The sequence below is a fragment of the Triticum urartu genome, chromosome 4A (assembly GCF_056163025.1).
Source record: "Triticum urartu cultivar PI428250 chromosome 4A, HENAU_Tu73, whole genome shotgun sequence".
In the NCBI taxonomy this organism is placed as follows: domain Eukaryota; kingdom Viridiplantae; phylum Streptophyta; class Magnoliopsida; order Poales; family Poaceae; genus Triticum; species Triticum urartu.
The window spans coordinates 553,733,257-553,752,935 of NC_141876.1; the positions used below are offsets into that span (position 1 = coordinate 553,733,257).

General features: G+C 46.3%; 1 pseudogene; it reads left to right on the forward strand.

Moving 5' to 3' along the window:
* The window catches only part of LOC147976573 (uncharacterized), a 35,409-nt pseudogene that overhangs the window by 5,395 nt on the left and 10,335 nt on the right, over positions 1-19,679 (forward strand).

A 19,679-nucleotide genomic window follows, 5' to 3' on the forward strand; every position in this document is an offset into this window, starting at 1 on the left:
GTAGACATACCCATATCTACTCAAGTCATCAGTGAGGGTGAGAACATAACGATAGCCACCGCGAGCCTCAACACTCATTGGACCGCACACATCAGTATGTATGATTTCCAATAAGTTGGTTGCTCGCTCCATTGTTCCTAAGAACGGAGTCTTGGTCATTTTACCCATGAGGCATGGTTCGCACGTGTCAAATGATTCATAATCAAGAGACTCTAAAAGTCCATCAGCATGGAGCTTCTTCATGCGTGTGACAACTATGTGACCAAGGCGGCAGTGCCACAAGTATGTGGGACTATCATTATCAATCTTACATCTTTTGGTACTCACACTATGAACATGTGTAGCATTACGCTCGAGATTCATTAAGAATAAACCATTCACCATCGGATTATGACCATAAAACATATCTCTCATATAAATAGAACAACCATTATTCTCGGATTTAAATGAGTAGCCATCTCGAATTAAACGAGATCCTGATACAATGTTCATGCTCAAAGCTGGCACTAAATAGCAATTATTAAGGTTTAAAACTAATCCCGAAGGTAAATGTAGAGGTAGCGTGCCGACGGCGATCACATTGACCTTGGAACCATTCCCGACGCGCATCGTCACCTCGTCCTTCGCCAGTCTCCGCTTATTCCGCAGCTCCTGTTTTGAGTTACAAATGTGAGCAACCGCACCGGTATCAAATACCCAGGAGCTACTACGAGTACTGGTAAGGTACACATCAATTACATGTATATCACATATACCTTTCGTTTTGCCGGCCTTCTTGTCCGCTAAGTATTTGGGGCAGTTCCGCTTCCAGTGACCACTTTCCTTGCAATAAAAGCACTCAGTCTCGGGCTTGGGTCCATTCTTTGGCTTCTTCCCGGCAGCTTGCTTGCCGGGCGCGGCAACTCCCTTGCCGTCCTTCTTGAAAGCTTTCTTTCCCTTGCCCTTCTTGAACTTAGTGGTTTTATTCACCATCAACACTTGATGTTCCTTTTTGACTTCTACCTCTGCTGATTTCAGCATTGCAAATACTTCAGGAATGGTCTTTTCCATCCCCTGCATATTGAAGTTCATCACAAAGCTCTTGTAGCTCGGTGGAAGCGACTGAAGGATTCTGTCAATGACCGCGTCATCCGGGAGATTAACTCCCAGCTGAGTCAAGCGGTTATGCAACCCAGACATAGTGAGTATGTGCTCACTGACAGAACTGTTTTCCTCCATCTTACAGCTGAAGAACTTGTCGGAGACTTGATATCTCTCGACCCGGGCATGAGCTTGGAAAACCATTTTCAGCTCTTCGAACATCTCATATGCTCCGTGTCTCTCAAAACGCTTTTGGAGCCCCGGCTCTAAGCTGTAAAGCATGCCGCACTGAACGAGGGAGTAGTCATCGGTACGTGACTGCCAAGCGTTCATAACGTCTTGTTCTGCAGGGAGAACAGGTGCGTCACCTAGCGGTGCTTGTAGGACATAATCTTTCTTGGCAGCTATGAGGATGATCCTCAGGTTCCGGACCCAGTCCGTGTAGTTGCTGCCATCGTCTTTCAGCTTGGTTTTCTCTAGGAACGCGTTGAAGTTGAGGACTACATTGGCCATTTGATCTACAAGACATATTGTAAAAAAATTTAGACTAAGTTCATGATAATTAAGTTCATCTAATCAAATTATTCAATGAACTCCCACTTAGATAGACATCCCTCTAGTAATCTAAGTATAACATGATCCGAGTTAACTAGGCCGTGTCCGATCATCACGTGAGACGGACTAGTCAATATCGGTGAACATCTTCATGTTGATCGTATCTTCTATACGACTCATGCTCGACCTTTCGGTCTTCTGTGTTCCGAGGCCATGTCTATACATGCTAGGCTCGTCAAGTCAACCTAAGTGTTTGCATGTGTAAATCTGTCTTACACCCGTTGTATGTGAACGTTAGAATCTAACACCCGATCATCACGTGGTGCTTCGAAACAACGAACTGTCGCAACGGTGCATAGTTAGGGGGAACACTTTCTTGAAATTATTATGAGGGATCATCTTATTTATTACTGTCGTTCTAAGTAAACAAGATGCAGAAACATGATAAACATCACATGCAATCAAACAATAATAGTGACATGATATGGCCAATATCACATAGCTCCTTTGATCTCCATCTTGGGGCTCCATGTTCATCTTGTCACTGGCATGACGCCATGATCTCCATCATCGTGTCTCCATGAAGTTGCTCGCCAACTATTACTTCTACTACTACGGCTAACGCGTTTAGCAATAAAGTAAAGTAATTTACATGGCGTTTCTCAATGACACGCAGGTCATACAAAAAATAAAGACAACTCCTATGGCTCCTGCCGGTTGTCATACTCATCGACATGCAAGTCGTGATTCTTATTACAATAGCATGAACATCTCATACATCACATATATATCATTCATCATTCATCACAACTTTGGCCATATCACATCACAGAACACTTGCTGCAAAAACAAGTTAGACGTCCTCTAATTGTTGTTGCAAGTTTTACGTGGCTGCAAAAGGGTTCTAGCAAGAACGTTTTCTTACCTACGTGAAAGCCACAACGTGATTTGTCAACTTCTATTTACCCTTCATAAGGACCCTTTTCATCGAATCCGCTCCAACTAAAGTGGGAGAGACAGACACCCGCCAGCCACCTTATGCAACTTGTGCATGTTAGTCGGTGGAACCAGTCTCACGTAAGCGTACGTGTAAGGTTGGTCCGGGCCGCTTCATCCCACAATACCGTTGAAGCAAGATAAGACTAGTAGCGGCAAGAAAGTTGACAACATCAACGCCCACAACAAATTGTGTTCTACTCGTGCAAGAGAACTACGCATAGACCTAGCTCATGATGCCACTGTTGGGGAACGTTGCAGAAAACAAAAAAAATTCCTACGGTTTCACCAAGATCCATCTAGGAGTTCATCTAGCAACGAGTGATCGTATTGCATCTACATACCTTTGTAGATCACGCGCGGAAGCGTTCAAAGAACGGGGATGAGGAAGGCGTACTCGACGTGATCCAAATCACCGGAGATCCTAGCGCCGAACGGACGGCACCTCCGTGTTCAACACACATACGGTCAGCGTGACGTCTCCTCCTTCTTGATCCAGCAAGGGGAAGGAGAGGTTGAGGAAGATGGCTCCAGCAGCAGCACGACGGCGTGGTGGTGGTGGAGCTGCAGTACTCCGTCAGGGCTTCGCCAAGCTCTATGGAGGAGGAGGAGGTGTTGGAGAGGGAGAGGGAGGCGCCAGGGCTTAGGTGTGGCTTCCCTCCCTTCCCCCCACTATATATAGGGCCAAGGGAGAGGGGGGGCGCAGCCTTGGCCCTTCCTCCAAGGAAGGGTGCGGCCAGGGAGGAGTCCATCCTCCCCAAGGCACCTAGGAGGTGCCTTCCCCCTTTAGGACTCTTCCTTTCCCTCATCTCTTGGCGCATGGGCCTCTTGGGGCTGGTGCCCTTGGCCCATATAGGCCAAGGCGCACACCCCTACAGCCCATGTGGCCCCCCGGGGCAGGTGGACCCCCTTGGTGGACCCCGGACCCCTTTCGGCACTCCCGGTACAATACCGATAATGCGCGAAACCTTTCCGGTGACCAAAACAAGACTTCCCGTATATAACTCTTTACCTCCGGACCATTCCGGAACTCCTCGTGACGTCCGGGATCTCATCCGGGACTCCGAACAACATTCGGGTTACTGCATATACATATCCCTACAACCCTAGCATCACCGAACCTTAAGTGTGTAGACCCTACGGGTTCGGGAGACATGTAGACATGACCGAGATCGCTCTCCGGTCAATAACCAACAGCGGGATCTGGATACCCATGTTGGCTCCCACATGCTCCTCGATGATCTCATCGTATGAACCACGATGTCGAGGATTCAAGCAACCCCGTATATAATTCCCTTCGTCAATCGGTATGTTACTTGCCCGAGATTCGATCGTCGGTATCCCAATACCTCGTTCAATCTCGTTACCGGCAAGTCACTTTACTCGTACCGTAATGCATGATCCCGTGACCAGACACTTGGTCACTTTGAGCTCATTATGATGATGCATTACCGAGTGGGCCCAGTGATACCTCTCCGTCACACGGAGTGACAAATCCCAGTCTTGATCCGTGTCAACCCAACAGACACTTTCGGAGATACCCGTAGTATACCTTTATAGTCACCCAGTTACGTTGCGACGTTTGGTACACCCAAAGCACTCCTACGGTATCCGGGAGTTACACGATCTCATGGTCTAAGGAAAAGATACTTGACATTGGAAAACTCTAGCAAACGAACTATACGATCTTGTGCTATGTTTAGGATTGGGTCTTGTCCATCACATCATTCTCCTAATGATGTGATCTCGTTATCAATGACATCCAATGTCCATAGTCAGGAAACCATGACTATCTGTTGATCAACGAGCTAGTCACCTAGAGGCTTACTAGGGACATGTTGGTGTCTATTATTCACACATGTATTACGATTTCCGGATAACACAATTATAGCATGAATAAAGACAATTATCATGAATAAGGAAATATAATAATAATGCTTTTATTATTGCCTCTAGGGCATATTTCCAACATTGTGTAGTAACCCATGGTCTTCGTGAGAGTTCTTTATGGGGTTAGGTTGCGGTGTGCAAGTTCAAGTGGAGCATCACGAAGAGATCAAATGCTTGAAGCTTGCCGTCCTTTGTGGTGATAATGGACTTGTGAAGATGTGCGGAAGAGTGGCTCACCCATAGTGGAGTATGGGGGAGCAATCAACTAGTCTTCATCGAGTCAACACAATCAAGAAAGGTGGTTCAACTTGAGGGAGTCAAGATTGTCATCATCTAGCTCAAGTGGACCATGTGCAAGTCAAAGGTTTGCCCTTGATAGGTTTTCTATTTTACCGGTCTCATGATGGTAGTTGGGAGACCGGGTTATAGGATCGATTGCCGTACTATCAAGGGGGGCTCTCGATGAGTAGCTTGATCGTATCGTTCGTAGAGAGCTCAAACCATTGCATCCTTGCATCATCTTTCTTGGTTCTTGTTTGCTTCTCTTTGTGAGTCTTAGAGCTTATGGTCATCTTGATGACAAGCTCGAGTTCATCGAAAACGGAGTTCACATGCATCTTCTATGATGTTTTTGATGTTGGAGGTTTTGCCGGTTCTTCTTGGTTGGAGGTTTCACTCCTCTATTTGTTGGCATACCTCCCCTGCCTCTTCTTACTTTATCCAGTCGCTGTTTTGATGCTACTCGTCGTCTTGTTTCCAACAAGCTTGAGTTTGCTCAATTCGGAGCTCATATGCAGAAGTTATGGCAGTTCTGGTTTTCTTGAGAGTGGTTTTTGTCTGGTCCCAGCGGTAGTACCGCCTGCCCCAGCGGTAGTACCGCTTGGAGCTCTCAGCCGTTGTACCGCTGCTTCCGGGCGGTGGTACCGCCAACTTGCTCAGCAAAGACTTGGGCGGTTGTTCCGGCCAGGCACCGCCCAAGTACCGGCCAGGCCTCTGTTTTGATGCGGTACTCGGGCGGTGGTGGCCCGGTTGGTCCGGTCGTACCGGTACCACCGGTGTCCGGAGCGGTTCTACCGCTCAGGACTTAGTCGCCCGAGCACTCAAGGCCATGCGGTTGCACCGGCCCGGTACCGCTCGACTACCGCACTCAGGGGTGACTCCCTTCTGTTCCTATGCGGTGGTTGAGCGGTGGTTGGGCGGTTGGTCCGGTTGTTCTTCTCAACCGGTGCTACCGCCTGGTCGCCCGGTTGTACCGCCTGGTAGGGTTCTGCACGTATACTGTGAGTCCCAGTTGTACCGGGACCAGGAGCGGTAGTACCGCTCGTGTGCGGGCTGAGCACATAACGGTTGGATTTTCCCCCTCCTATAAAAGGGGGTCTTCTTCCCCATTGACCCTAACCCTTTTGAGCTCGTGTTCTTCCCCCTTTGTTGATCTTCTTTGAGCTTGCTAACTCTCATTCCCTCCATGGATTCTTGCTAGTTTTTGAGGAAAAAGAGAGAGGAGATCTAGATCCACATTTCCACCAATCACTTTCTCCTCTATGTGAGGGGAACCCCTTGGATCTAGATCTTGGAGTTCTTGGAGTTCTCCTTCTTGTTCTTCCTCTCATTTTCCTCCCTAGCATTAGTTGCTCCGGTGGGATTTGAGAGAGAAGGACTTGGGCACTCTGTGTGCCCTTGCCATTGCATTTGGTGCATCGGTTTGAGTTCTCCACAGTGATACGTGGAAGTGAAGTTTGAGAAGCTTATTACTCTTGGGTGTTTGGGCACCCTAGAGCTTGTTCCTCTTGGGTGCCTTGGCGCCCTAGACGGTTGGTGTTGTTCGGAGCTCAATCATTGTGGTGTAAAGCTCCGGGCAAGCGTCGGGGTCTCCAATTAGGTTTTGGAGATCGCCCCGAGCAATTTGACGGGTACCGGTGACCGCCCCCAAGGGTTGCCAAAGTGTACGGGTTCGGTGACCGCCCCCAAGGGTTGCCATTTGTACGGGTTCGGTGACCGCCCTGAAGGGTCCCTTAGTGGAATCACGGCATCTTGCATTGTGCGAGGGCGTGAGGAGATTACGGTGGCCCTAGTGGCTTCTTGGGGAGCATTGTGCCTCCACACCGCTCCAAACGGAGATTAGCATCCGCAAGGGTGTGAACTTCGGGATACATCATCGTCTCCGCGTGCCTCGGTTATCTCTTACCCGAGCTCTTTACTTATGCACTTTACTTTGTGATAGCCATGTTGTTTCTTGTGATATATCTTGCTATCACATAGTTGCTTATCTTGCTTAGCATAAGTTGTTGGTGCACATAGGTGAGCCTAGTTGTTTTAGGTTTTGTGCTTGACAAATTAACCGCTAGGTTTATTCCACATTTGTTCAAGGCTAAATCGTAATTATTTTAAAACGCCTATTCACCCCCCCTCTAGGCGACATCCACGATCTTTTAGCAAGCAACAGAAGGAACAAATTCTGCAGAAGAAGCAGTTGCAGAGCAAGCAGTACAACAGAATTATGCACAAGAAGTTGCAGAAGAAGCAGTTGCAGAGCAAGCAGCAAAAGAAGCAGCTGCAAATGAGGAGTAAGATGTGGAGCAGAGTGAAGAGGATGGCTCTGTTGCATATGACAGTCAAGGGTCGGTTTCTGATGCTGAAGTAAATGGGAGTGAACAAGGATCAGACTATGTTGATGAGATTGTAGATAGTGATTATAATGTCAGTGATTTAGATGATGATCTTAAAGAGGAGACAGTGGAGGAGCCTACTGATGTTCATATTAGAGCAAAGCCAGACCCTGTACAAGGATCAGATGAAGAAGACCTTGAGTTCCCAGATTCTGATGATGAAGCAAGTGCAAAGTACAAATTTAAAAGCTTTAAGAAGGAAGATTTGCATGATCCACAATTCAAAATTGGACAAGTTTTCCAGCCACCAGAAATGTTTAGAAAAGCAGTGAGAGAATATGCTTGCAAAAATAGATTTGAGATCAAATTGCCAGTAAATGACAGGAAAAGAATTTCAGCAAAATGTCAGTCCCACTGCCCCTGGAACATTTGGTGTAGTTATGATAGCAGAACAAACTGCATGGTCATCAAGAGTTACAATGATGAACACAAATGTTCTAAGAAGTGGAAAGTAAAGGCATTTACTGCTAGATATCTTGCAGAAAAGTACTTGGGGTACTTCAGGGCAGATCAAGGAATGAATTTGAGAAATTTTGGGAGGTTAGTGCAAAAGGACTGGAATATGGCAGCTTCTTGTAGTAAACTAACCAGAGCAAGGAGATATGCATTGAAGATAATCCATGGAGATGAGGAGGCACAGTACAACATGCTTTGGGATTATGCAAATGAAGTTAGAAGATCCAACCCTGACAGCACATTTTTCATTCAATTGGACAATGAATCAAGGTTCAACAGATGCTACTTCAGTTTTGATGCATGTAAAAGAGGATTCCTTGCAGGGTGTAGACCCATAATTTGTTTTGATGGATGTCATTTGAAAACTAAGTATGGAGGTGTGCTTATGTCTGCAGTTGGCATGGATCCTAATGATTGTATCTATCCTGTGGCACACTGCATTGTAGATGTTGAAGATACTAACACTTGGAGCTGGTTTATGAGAACACTGAAACAGGATCTTGGGATTCAGAACACCTCAGCATGGACTGTCATGTCTGATAAGCAAAAGGTAAAGATATGTACATAGTTACTTACTTACATACTGGCATGTTTGATATCCACTTACTTACTGACTGACTTACAAAACTTGCAGGGCCTAATAAATGCTGTAGAGCAGCATTTTCATGACTCAGAACACAGATTCTGTGTCAAGCACCTTTGGCAGAATTTCAGAGAGAAATACAGAGGAGATGTTCTGAAAAACCAGCTCTGGAAGATAGCTAGGTGCACCACAACTGACCGGTATGAAGAATATATGGAAGAGATGAGACTTCTTGATAGTGAGGCTCATGCTTGGCTTGTAGAGAAGAGGCCTAACACTTGGGTTAGGGCATTCCAGACTGATTTGCCCAAATGTGATATTTTACTAAACAACAATTGTGAGGTTTTCAATAAGTAAGTGGTACATTTATGTGTTCATGTACTTGCTATGTGTTCTTCAATTGTTCATGTACTTGCTATGTGTTCTCTCTTCATAATGGATTAAGTGTTGGAAATATGCCCTAGAGGCAATAATAAAATGGTTATTATTATATTTCTTTGTTCATGATAATTGTCTATTGTTCATGCTATAATTGTGCTATCCGGAAATCGTAATACATGTGTGAATACATAGACCACAACACGTCCCTAGTGAGCCTCTAGTTGACTAGCTCATTGATCAAAGGATAGTCATGGTTTCCTGACTATGGACATTAGATGTCATTGACAACAGGATCACATCATTAGGAGAATGATGTGATGGACAAGACCCAATCCTAAGCTTAGCTCAAAGATCGTGTAGTTCGTTTGCTGTAGCTTTTCTGAATGTCAAGTATCATTTCCTTAGACCATGAGATTGTGCAACTCTCGGATACCGTAGGAGTGCCTTGGGTGTGCCAAACGTCACAACGTAACTGGGTGACTATAAAGGTACATTACAGGTATCTCCGAAAGTTTCTGTTGGGTTGGCACGAATCGAGACTGGGATTTGTCACTCCGTATGACGGAGAGGTATCTCTGGGCCCACTCGGTAATGCATCATCATAATGAGCTCAATGTGATCAAGTGGTTGATCATGGGATCATGCATTACGGTACGAGTAAAGTGACTTGCCGGTAACGAGACTGAACAAGGTATTGGGATACCGACGATCGAGTCTCGGACAAGTAACGTACCGATTGACAAAGGGAATTGTATATGGATTGATTGAATCCTCGACATCGTGGTTCATCCGATGAGATCATCGTGGAGCATGTGGGAGCCAACATGGGTATCTAGATCCCGCTGTTGGTTATTGACCGGAGAGTCGTCTCGGTCATGTCTGCATGTCTCCCGAACCCGTAGGGTCTAAACACTTAAGGTTCGGTGACGCTAGGGTTGTTAGGAAGACTTGTATGTGATTACCGAATGTTGTTCGGAGTCCCGGATGAGATCCCGGACGTCACAAGGAGTTCCGGAATGGTCCGGAGGAAAAGATTTATATATGGGAAGTTGTCATATGGTCGCCGAAAAGTTTCGGGGGCATATCGGTATTGTACCGGGGCCACCGGAGGGGTTCCGGGGGTCCACCGGGAGGGTCCACCTCTTCCGGAGGGCCTTATGGGCTGTATGGAGAAGGGAACCAGCCCAAGTGGGCTGGGGCGCCACACCCCCCTAGGGCCCATGCGCCTAGGGTTGGGGGAAACCCTAAGGGGGGCGCCCCTTGCTTGGGGGGCAAGCCCCCCTCCCCTTGGCCGCCGCCCCCCCTCTAGATCTCATCTAGAGGGGGCCGGCCCCCTTCCCCTTTCCCCTATAAATAGAGGGGTGAGGGGAGGGCTGCACACAACATCCAAGGCGCAGCCCCTCCCCTCCCCAACACCTCTCCTCCTCCATAAGAGCTTGGCGAAGCCCTGCCGGAGTACTGCAGCTTCATCACCACCACGCCGTCGTGCTGCTGTTGGAGCCCTCTTCCTCAACCTCTCCCTCCTCCTTGCTGGATCAAGGCGCGGGAGACGTCCTCGCTCCGTACGTGTGTTGAACGCGGAGGTGCCGTCCGTTCGGCACTAGGATCTTCGGTGATTTGGATCACGTCGAGTACGACTCCATCAACCCCGTTCTCTTGAACGCTTCCGCTCGTGATCTACAAGGGTATGCATATGCACTCCTCTCTCCCTCGTTGCTAGATGACTCCATAGATTGATCTTGGTGATGCGTAGAAAATTTTAAAATTCTGCTACGTTCCCCAAAAGTGGTATCAAAGCTAGGTCTATGCGTAGTTACTATGCACGAGTAGAACACAAAGTAGTTGTGGGCGTCGATATTGTCAATTTGCTTGCCGTTACTAGTCTTATCTTGATTCGGTGGCATCGTGGGATGAAGCGGCCCGGACCAACCTTACACGTACGCTTACGTGAGACCGGTTCCACCGACTGACATGCACTAGTTGCATAAGGTGGCTGGCGGGTGTCTATCTCTCCCACTTTAGTCGGATCGGATTCGATGAACAGGGTCCTTATGAAGGGTAAATAGAAATTGGCAATTCACGTTGTGGTTTTGGCGTAGGTAAGAAACGTTCTTGCTAGAAACCTATAGCAGCCACGTAAAAACTTGCAACAACAATTAGAGGACGTCTAACTTGTTTTTGCAGCAAGTGTTTTGTGATGTGATATGGCCAAAGGTTGTGATGAATGATGAATGATATATGTGATGTATGAGATTGATCATTTTCTTGTAATAGGAATCACGACTTGCATGTCGATGAGTATGACAACCGGCAGGAGCCATAGGAGTTGTCTTAATTTATTTATGACCTGCGTGTCAACATAAACGTCATGTAATTACTTTACTTTATTGCTAAACCGTTAGACATAGTAGTAGAAGTAATAGTTGACCTGACAACTTCAAGAAGACACGATGATGGAGATCATGATGATGGAGATCATGGTGTCATGCCGGTGACAACGATGATCATGGAGCCCCGAAGATGGAGATCAAAGGAGCAAATGATATTGGCCATATCATGTCACTATTTGATTGCATGTGATGTTTATCATGTTTTACATCTTATTTGCTTAGAATGACGATAGCTTAAATAAGATGATCCCTCGTAATAATTTCAAGAAAGTGTTCCCCCCTAACTGTGCACCGTTGCGAAGGTTCGTTGTTTCGAAGCACCACGTGATGATCGGGTGTGATAGATTCTAACGTTCGAATACAACGGATGTAAGCCAGATTTACACACGCAATACACTTAGGTTGACTTGACGAGCCTAGCATGTACAGAAATGGCCTCGGAACACAGAAGACCGAAAGGTCGAACATGAGTCGTATAGAAGATACGATCAACATGAAGATGTTCACCGATGTTGACTAGTTCGTCTCACGTGATGATCGGACACGACCTAGTTAACTTGGATCATATTATACTTAGATGACTGGAGGGATGTCTATCTGAGTGGGAGTTCATTGAATAATTTGATTAGATGAACTTAATTATCATGAACTTAGTCTAAAATCTTTACAATATGTCTTGTAGATCAAATGGCCCACGTTGTCCTCAACTTCAACGCGTTCCTAGAGAAAACCAAGCTGAAAGACGATGGCAGCAACTATACAGACTGGGTCCGGAACCTGAGGATCATCCTCATAGCTGCCAAGAAAGATTATGTCCTAGAAGCACCGCTAGGTGACGCACCCGTCCCACAGAACCAAGACGTTATGAACGCTTGGCAGACACATGCTGATGATTACTTCCTCGTTCAGTGCGGCATGCTTTACAGCTTAGAACCGGGGCTCCAAAAGCGTTTTGAGAGACACGGAGCATATGAGATGTTCGAAGAGCTGAAAATGGTTTTTCAAGCTCATGCCCGGGTCGAGAGATATGAAGTCTCCGACAAGTTCTTCAGCTGTAAGATGGAGGAAAATAGTTCTGTCAGTGAGCACATACTCAAAATGTCTGGGTTGCATAACCGCTTGACTCAGCTGGGAGTTAATCTCCCGGATGACGCGGTCATTGACAGAATCCTTCAGTCGCTTCCACCGAGCTACAAGAGCTTTGTGATGAACTTCAATATGCAGGGGATGGAAAAGACCATTCCTGAAGTATTTGCAATGCTGAAATCAGCAGAGGTAGAAGTCAAAAAGGAACATCAAGTGTTGATGGTGAATAAAACCACTAAGTTCAAGAAAGGCAAGGGTAAGAAGAACTTCAAGAAGGACGACGAGGGAGTTGCCGCGCCCGGCAAGCAAGCTGCCGGGAAGAAGCCAAAGAATGGACCCAAGCCTGAGACTGAGTGTTTTTATTGCAAGGGAAGTGGTCACTGGAAGCGGAATTGCCCCAAATACTTAGCGGACAAGAAGGCCGGCATCACGAAAGGTATATGTGATATACATGTAATTGATGTGTACCTTACCAGTACTCGTAGTAGCTCCTGGGTATTTGATACCGGTGCGGTTGCTCACATTTGTAACTCAAAGCAGGAGCTGCGGAATAAATGGAGACTGGCGAAGGACGAGGTGACGATGCGCATTGGGAATGGTTCCAAGGTCGATGTGATCGCCGTCGGCACGCTACCTCTACATTTACCTACGGGATTAGTTTTAAACCTCAATAATTGTTATTTAGTGCCAGCTTTGAGCATGAACATTGTATCAGGATCTCGTTTAATACGAGATGGCTACTCATTTAAATCCAAGAATAATGGTTGTTCTATTTATATGAGAGATATGTTTTATGGTCATGCTCCGATGGTGAATGGTTTATTCTTAATGAATATCGAGCGTAATGCTACACATATTCATAGTGTGAATACCAAAAGATGTAAGGTTGATAATGATAGTCCCACATACTTGTGGCATTGCCGCCTTGGTCACATAGGTGTCAAACGCATGAAGAAGCTCCATGCAGATGGACTTTTAGAGTCTCTTGATTACGAATCATTTGACACGTGCGAACCATGCCTCATGGGTAAAATGACCAAGACTCCGTTCTCAAGAACAATGGAGCGAGCAACCAACTTATTGGAAATCATACATACCGATGTGTGCGGTCCAATGAGTGTTGAGGCTCGCGGTGGCTATCGTTATGTTCTCACCCTCACTGATGACTTGAGTAGATATGGGTATGTCTACTTAATGAAACACAAGTCTGAGACCTTTGAAAAGTTCAAGGAATTTCAGAGTGAGGTTGAGAATCAACGTGACAGGAAAATCAAGTTCTTGCGATCAGATCGTGGGGGAGAATACTTGAGTCACGAATTTGGCACACACTTAAGAAAATGTGGAATAGTTTCACAACTAACGCCGCCTAGAACACCTCAGCGTAATGGTGTGTCCGAACGTCGTAATCACACTCTATTAGATATGGTGCGATCTATGATGTCTCTTACCGATTTACCGCTATCATTTTGGGGCTATGCTTTAGAGACTGCCGCATTCACTTTAAATAGGGCTCCGTCGAAATCCGTTGAGACAACACCGTATGAATTATGGTTTGGGAAGAAACCTAAGCTGTCGTTTCTAAAAGTTTGGGGATGCGATGCTTATGTCAAGAAACTTCAACCTGAAAAGCTCGAACCCAAATCGGAAAAATGCGTCTTCATAGGATACCCTAAAGAAATTGTTGGGTATACCTTCTACCTCAGATCCGAAGGCAAGATCTTTGTTGCCAAGAATGGGTCCTTTCTAGAGAAAGAGTTTCTCTCGAAAGAAATAAGTGGGAGGAAGGTAGAACTTGATGAAGTATTACCTCTTGAACCGGTAAGTGGCGCAGCTCAAGAAAATGTTCCTGAGGTGCCTGCACCGACTAGAGAGGAAGTTGTTGATGATGATCATGAAACTTCAAATCAAGTTGCTACTGAACTTCGTAGGTCCACAAGGACACGTTCCGCACCAGAGTGGTACGGCAACCCTGTCTTGGAAATCATGTTGTTAGACAACGGTGAACCTTCGAACTATGAAGAAGCGATGGCGGGCCCGGATTCCGACAAATGGCTGGAAGCCATGAAATCCGAGATAGGATCCATGTATGAAAATGAAGTATGGACTTTGACTGACTTGCCCGTTGATCGGCGAGCCATAGAAAATAAATGGATCTTTAAGAAGAAGACAGACGCAGATGGTAATGTGACCATCTATAAAGCTCGGCTTGTCGCTAAGGGTTATCGACAAGTTCAAGGGGTTGACTACGATGAGACTTTCTCACCCGTAGCGAAGCTGAAGTCCGTCCGAATCATGTTAGCAAGTGCCGCATTTTATGATTATGAGATATGGCAAATGGACGTCAAAACGGCATTCCTTAATGGTTTCCTTAAGGAAGAATTGTATATGATGCAGCCGGAAGGTTTTGTCGATCCTAAGAATGCTGACAAGGTGTGCAAGCTCCAACGCTCGATTTATGGGCTGGTGCAAGCATCTCGGAGTTGGAACATTCGTTTTGATGAGATGATCAAAGCGTTTGGGTTTATGCAGACTTATGGAGAAGCCTGCATTTACAAGAAAGTGAGTGGGAGCTCTGTAGCATTTCTCATATTGTATGTGGATAACATACTATTGATGGGAAATGATATAGAATTCTTGGAAAGCATAAAGGCCTACTTGAACAAGTGTTTTTCAATGAAGGACCTTGGAGAAGCTGCTTATATATTAGGCATCAAGATCTATAGAGATAGATCAAGACGCCTCATTGGTCTTTCACAGAGTACGTACCTTGACAAGATATTGAAGAAGTTCAATATGGATCAGTCTAAGAAGGGGTTCTTGCCTGTATTGCAAGGTGTGAAATTGAGCTCAGCTCAATATCCGACCACGACAGAAGATATAGAAGAGATGAGTTTCATCCCCTATGCCTCAGCCATAGGGTCTATTATGTATGCCATGCTGTGTACCAGACCTGATGTAAACCTTGCCGTGAGTTTGGTAGGAAGGTACCAAAGTAATCCCGGCATGGAACACTGGACAGCGGTCAAGAATATCCTGAAGTACCTGAAAAGGACTAAGGAAATGTTTCTCGTTTATGGAGGTGACGAAGAGCTCGTCGTAAAGGGTTACGTCGATGCTAGCTTCGACACAGATCTGGATGACTCTAAGTCACAAACCGGATACGTGTATATTTTGAATGGTGGGGCAGTAAGCTGGTGCAGTTGCAAGCAAAGCGTTGTGGCGGGATCTACATGTGAAGCGGAGTACATGGCAGCCTCGGAGGCAGCACAAGAAGCAGTCTGGGTGAAGGAGTTCATTACCGACCTAGGAGTCATACCCAATGCGTCGGGCCCCATGACTCTCTTCTGTGACAACACTGGAGCTATTGCCCTTGCCAAGGAGCCCAGGTTTCACAGGAAGACCAGGCATATCAAGCGTCGCTTCAACTCCATTCGTGAAAGTGTTCAAAATGGAGACATAGAGATTTGTAAAGTACATACGGACCTGAATGTAGCAGATCTGTTGACTAAACCTCTCCCTAGAGCAAAACATGATCAACACCAGAACTGCATGGGTGTTCGATTCATCACAATGTAACTAGAATATTGACTCTAGTGCAAGTGGGAGACTGTTGGAAATATGCCCTAGAGGCAATAATAAAATGGTTATTATTATATTTCTTTGTTCATGATAATTGTCTATTGTTCATGCTATAATTGTGTTATCCGGAAATCGTAATACATGTGTGAATACATAGACCACAACACGTCCCTAGTGAGCCTCTAGTTGACTAGCTCGTTGATCAAAGGACAGTCATGGTTTCCTGACTATGGACATTAGATGTCATTGACAACGGGATCACATCATTAGGAGAATGATGTGATGGACAAGACCCAATCCTAAGCTTAGCTCAAAGATCGTGTAGTTCGTTTGCTGTAGCTTTTCTGAATGTCAAGTATCATTTCCTTAGACTATGAGATTGTGCAACTCCCAGATACCGTAGGAGTGCCTTGGGTGTGCCAAACGTCACAACGTAACTGGGTGACTATAAAGGTACATTACAGGTATCTCCGAAAGTGTCTGTTGGGTTGGCACGAATCGAGACTGTGATTTGTCACTCCGTATGACGGAGAGGTATCTCTGGGCCCACTCGGTAATGCATCATCATAATGATCTCAATGTGATCAAGTGGTTGATCATGGGATCATGCATTACGGTACGAGTAAAGTGACTTGCCGGTAACGAGACTGAACAAGGTATTGGGATATCGACGATCAAGTCTCGGACAAGTAACGTACCGATTGACAAAGGGAATTGTATACGGATTGATTGAATCCTCAACATCATGGTTCATCCGATGAGATCATCGTGGAGCATGTGGGAGCCAACATGGGTATCCAGATCGCGCTGTTGGTTATTGACCGGAGAGTCATCTCGGTCATGTCTGCATGTCTCCCGAACCCGTAGGGTCTAAACACTTAAGGTTCGGTGACGCTAGGGTTGTTAGGAAGACTTGTATGTGATTACCGAATGTTGTTCGGAGTCCCGGATGAGATCCCGGACGTCACAAGGAGTTCCGGAATGGTCCGGAGGAAAAGATTTATATATGGGAAGTTGTCATATGGTCGCCGAAAAGTTTCGGGGGCATATCGGTATTGTACCGGGGCCACCGGAGGGGTTCCGGGGGTCCACCGGGAGGGTCCACCTCTTCCGGAGGGCCTTATGGGCTGTATGGAGAAGGGAACCAGCCCAAGTGGGCTGGGGCGCCACACCCCCCTAGGGCCCATGCGCCTAGGGTTGGGGGAAACCCTAAGGGGGGCGCCCCCTTGCTTGGGAGGCAAACCCCCCTCCCCTTGGCCGCCGCCCCCCCTCTAGATCTCATCTAGAGGGGGTCGGCCCCCTTCCCCTTTCCCCTATAAATAGAGGGGTGAGGGGAGGGCTGCACACAACATCCAAGGCGCAGCCCCTCCCCTCCCCAACACCTCTCCTCCTCCATAAGAGCTTGGCGAAGCCCTGCCGGAGTACTGCAGCTTCATCACCACCACGCCGTCGTGCTGCTGTTGGAGCCCTCTTCCTCAACCTCTCCCTCCTCCTTGCTGGATCAAGGCGCGGGAGACGTCCTCGCTCCGTACGTGTGTTGAACGCGGAGGTGCCGTCCGTTCGGCACTAGGATCTTCGGTGATTTGGATCACGTCGAGTACGACTCCATCAACCCCGTTCTCTTGAACGCTTCCGCTCGTGATCTACAAGGGTATGTAGATGCACTCCTCTCTCCCTCATTGCTAGATGACTCCATAGATTGATCTTGGTGATGCGTAGAAAATTTTAAAATTCTGCTACGTTCCCCAACATTAAGTATGTGTTATCTCTTCAAATACTTGTAGATATATTTTGGAGGCTAGAGACTTGCCAATCATCACCATGATTGATAGAATCAAGTCACAGCTTTCAAGCAAACATTATAACAAGCAGCAAGAGGCTAAGAAATTTAATGGTCCAATCTGCCCAAAGATCAAGAAAAGGCTTCTGAAGCACATAGAATGGTCTAATAGTTGTTACCCTACTAATGCTGGAGAGGGAATCTTCCAAGTTTCTTCACATGGTAGGGAGTACATTGTGGAGTTGCAGTTCAAGGCATGCACATGCAGAAGGTGGAAATTAACTGGCATTCCCTGCCCCACTCCATAGCTTGCTATAGAGATGAGCTAATTGATCCTGAGGAAATGGTGCACAAGTGTTATGATCTTTGCAATTTCTCCAAAGCATATGCTCACATTATTATGCCTTGCGAAGACAGGAGTGGCAGAAAATGGGTGGTTGTGTAATTAAGCCTCCTTTGTATGAGAAGAAACTAGGGAGAAAGGCCAAGAATAGGAGAACGCAACCAGAGGAGGTAATAGCAAAGAAAGGAGGGAAAAAGATTACAAGGCATAGGCACAATTATTCATTGCAGCCATTGCAACAATCCTGGACATAATAAGAAAGGGTGCTCTGCCTTCAAGCAAGGCCTACCTGCGACAAAATGTAACATCCCAAATTTGCAATTTGGAATGTTATACACTAGATCATCATGCATAGCATATTTTCTTGCTTTTTGGTCGATCCTAGAAATTTCACGCAACTCAAGGACCTTCGGAGAGAGTTGGAGATTTCGTTATTTTCATATTTGAGAGTTTTCTCAAATTTGAAAAGAGGATCATTTGATTTATTTATTTCATCTTCAATTATTTTTCCAATATCAAAAAAAATGAGAGAGGGAATAATATGACTTTCCCAAAGTTAGGAAAAATGAAGATTTAATGAATAAGTCAAGTTTTGGTTTTGCCGGAGTTCTTTTGCGTTTTTTTGGATAGGGAAAAATGCGCGTTTTCAAAAATTGCATTTTAGGCCCGGAGAAAAGTTCATTTTGTTCGACTCATTTTTAGGAGTCGGGGAAAATTTACTTTAGATTTTTCGGAGTTCGTTTAGATAGTTTTTCTTTTGTTTTTCTGCGCGCGAAACCGATTTTAAAAAAAAAGGAGCAGCTCCCGCGCGCCAGGCCAGCCGGGCCAAGGCCCAGCCAGCCGCCACCGCCCCCAGCTCCTCGCGCGAAGCCGAGTCCCAGCGGGACTCTAGGCCGCCGGCCCCCCCTTTGCCCCTTGGCAGAGTCACACCCCCCTCCTAGTATATATACTCACCCCCCCCCTCTCTTTTCCTCCACCACCCAAGCCCGCCGGCCCTCTCCTCCTTGCGCCGCCGCCGCCTTAAGCCGCCGCCCTAAGCCGCCGCCCGGAGCCCCGCCTCCCGAGGTATCCGCGCCGCCTCTTCTTTTCCTTGGTTCGGTTTTTCTTCTAGAAAACCGTTCCGGTTCCTCTCTTTTTTTCTTCCGGTTTTTCTTCCGGCTTTGTTTCGGTTTTCTTCCGAAACCCTAGATCGGTTTTCGTTCTTATTTAGGACCGTTCGTCTCAACGAACGTGATCACCGATTTTTCCCGGTTAACGACGCCCGTTCGTTTAACCGTTCATCTCTTTCTTTTCGTCGGATTTATTCCGCGATCGTGATCTCAGATCCGATCTTCGTTCTAGTCTTTCTTCTCGCTCGTTTATCGGAATCAGGTGATTCAAGCGCCTGGAGTTTCGTTTTGAAACCGCCGTTCCGACTAATCAACTTGAACAAGTTTTTGCCACAATAAAATTTGACCTAGTTTCAACCTGCTAGAACCGAGTTGTTTTCTTCCGCCGTTTGTTTTCCGTTTCTTTGTTCGGTTCGTTCTTTCTTTGCAACCGGAGTTCTTAAGTTGAACTTTCTGGTTCGTTCTCTTGTTCGAGTTTTTCCTGTGCACTAGATGAGTACTTATTGTGTGCTTGTTGTTTGTCTGCGATAGATCACCCGGATTGCGCCGCTTGTTACTTCGAAACCCTAGGACTCGCGGATTCTCAGCAAGGCAAGTAACACTTTGATCATACCTTTTCTACAACCCATGTTTTATTGCATTAGATCAATCCTCTCACATTGCATGATTAGGATCTAATTAAATTGTGGGATGGGAAGTAGATGAGGTAGTACCTATTACCTGTATTATTATGAAACCTTTGGGAGTTGCTTCTACGCTTGCTTATTATGCCATGCTATGCTAGT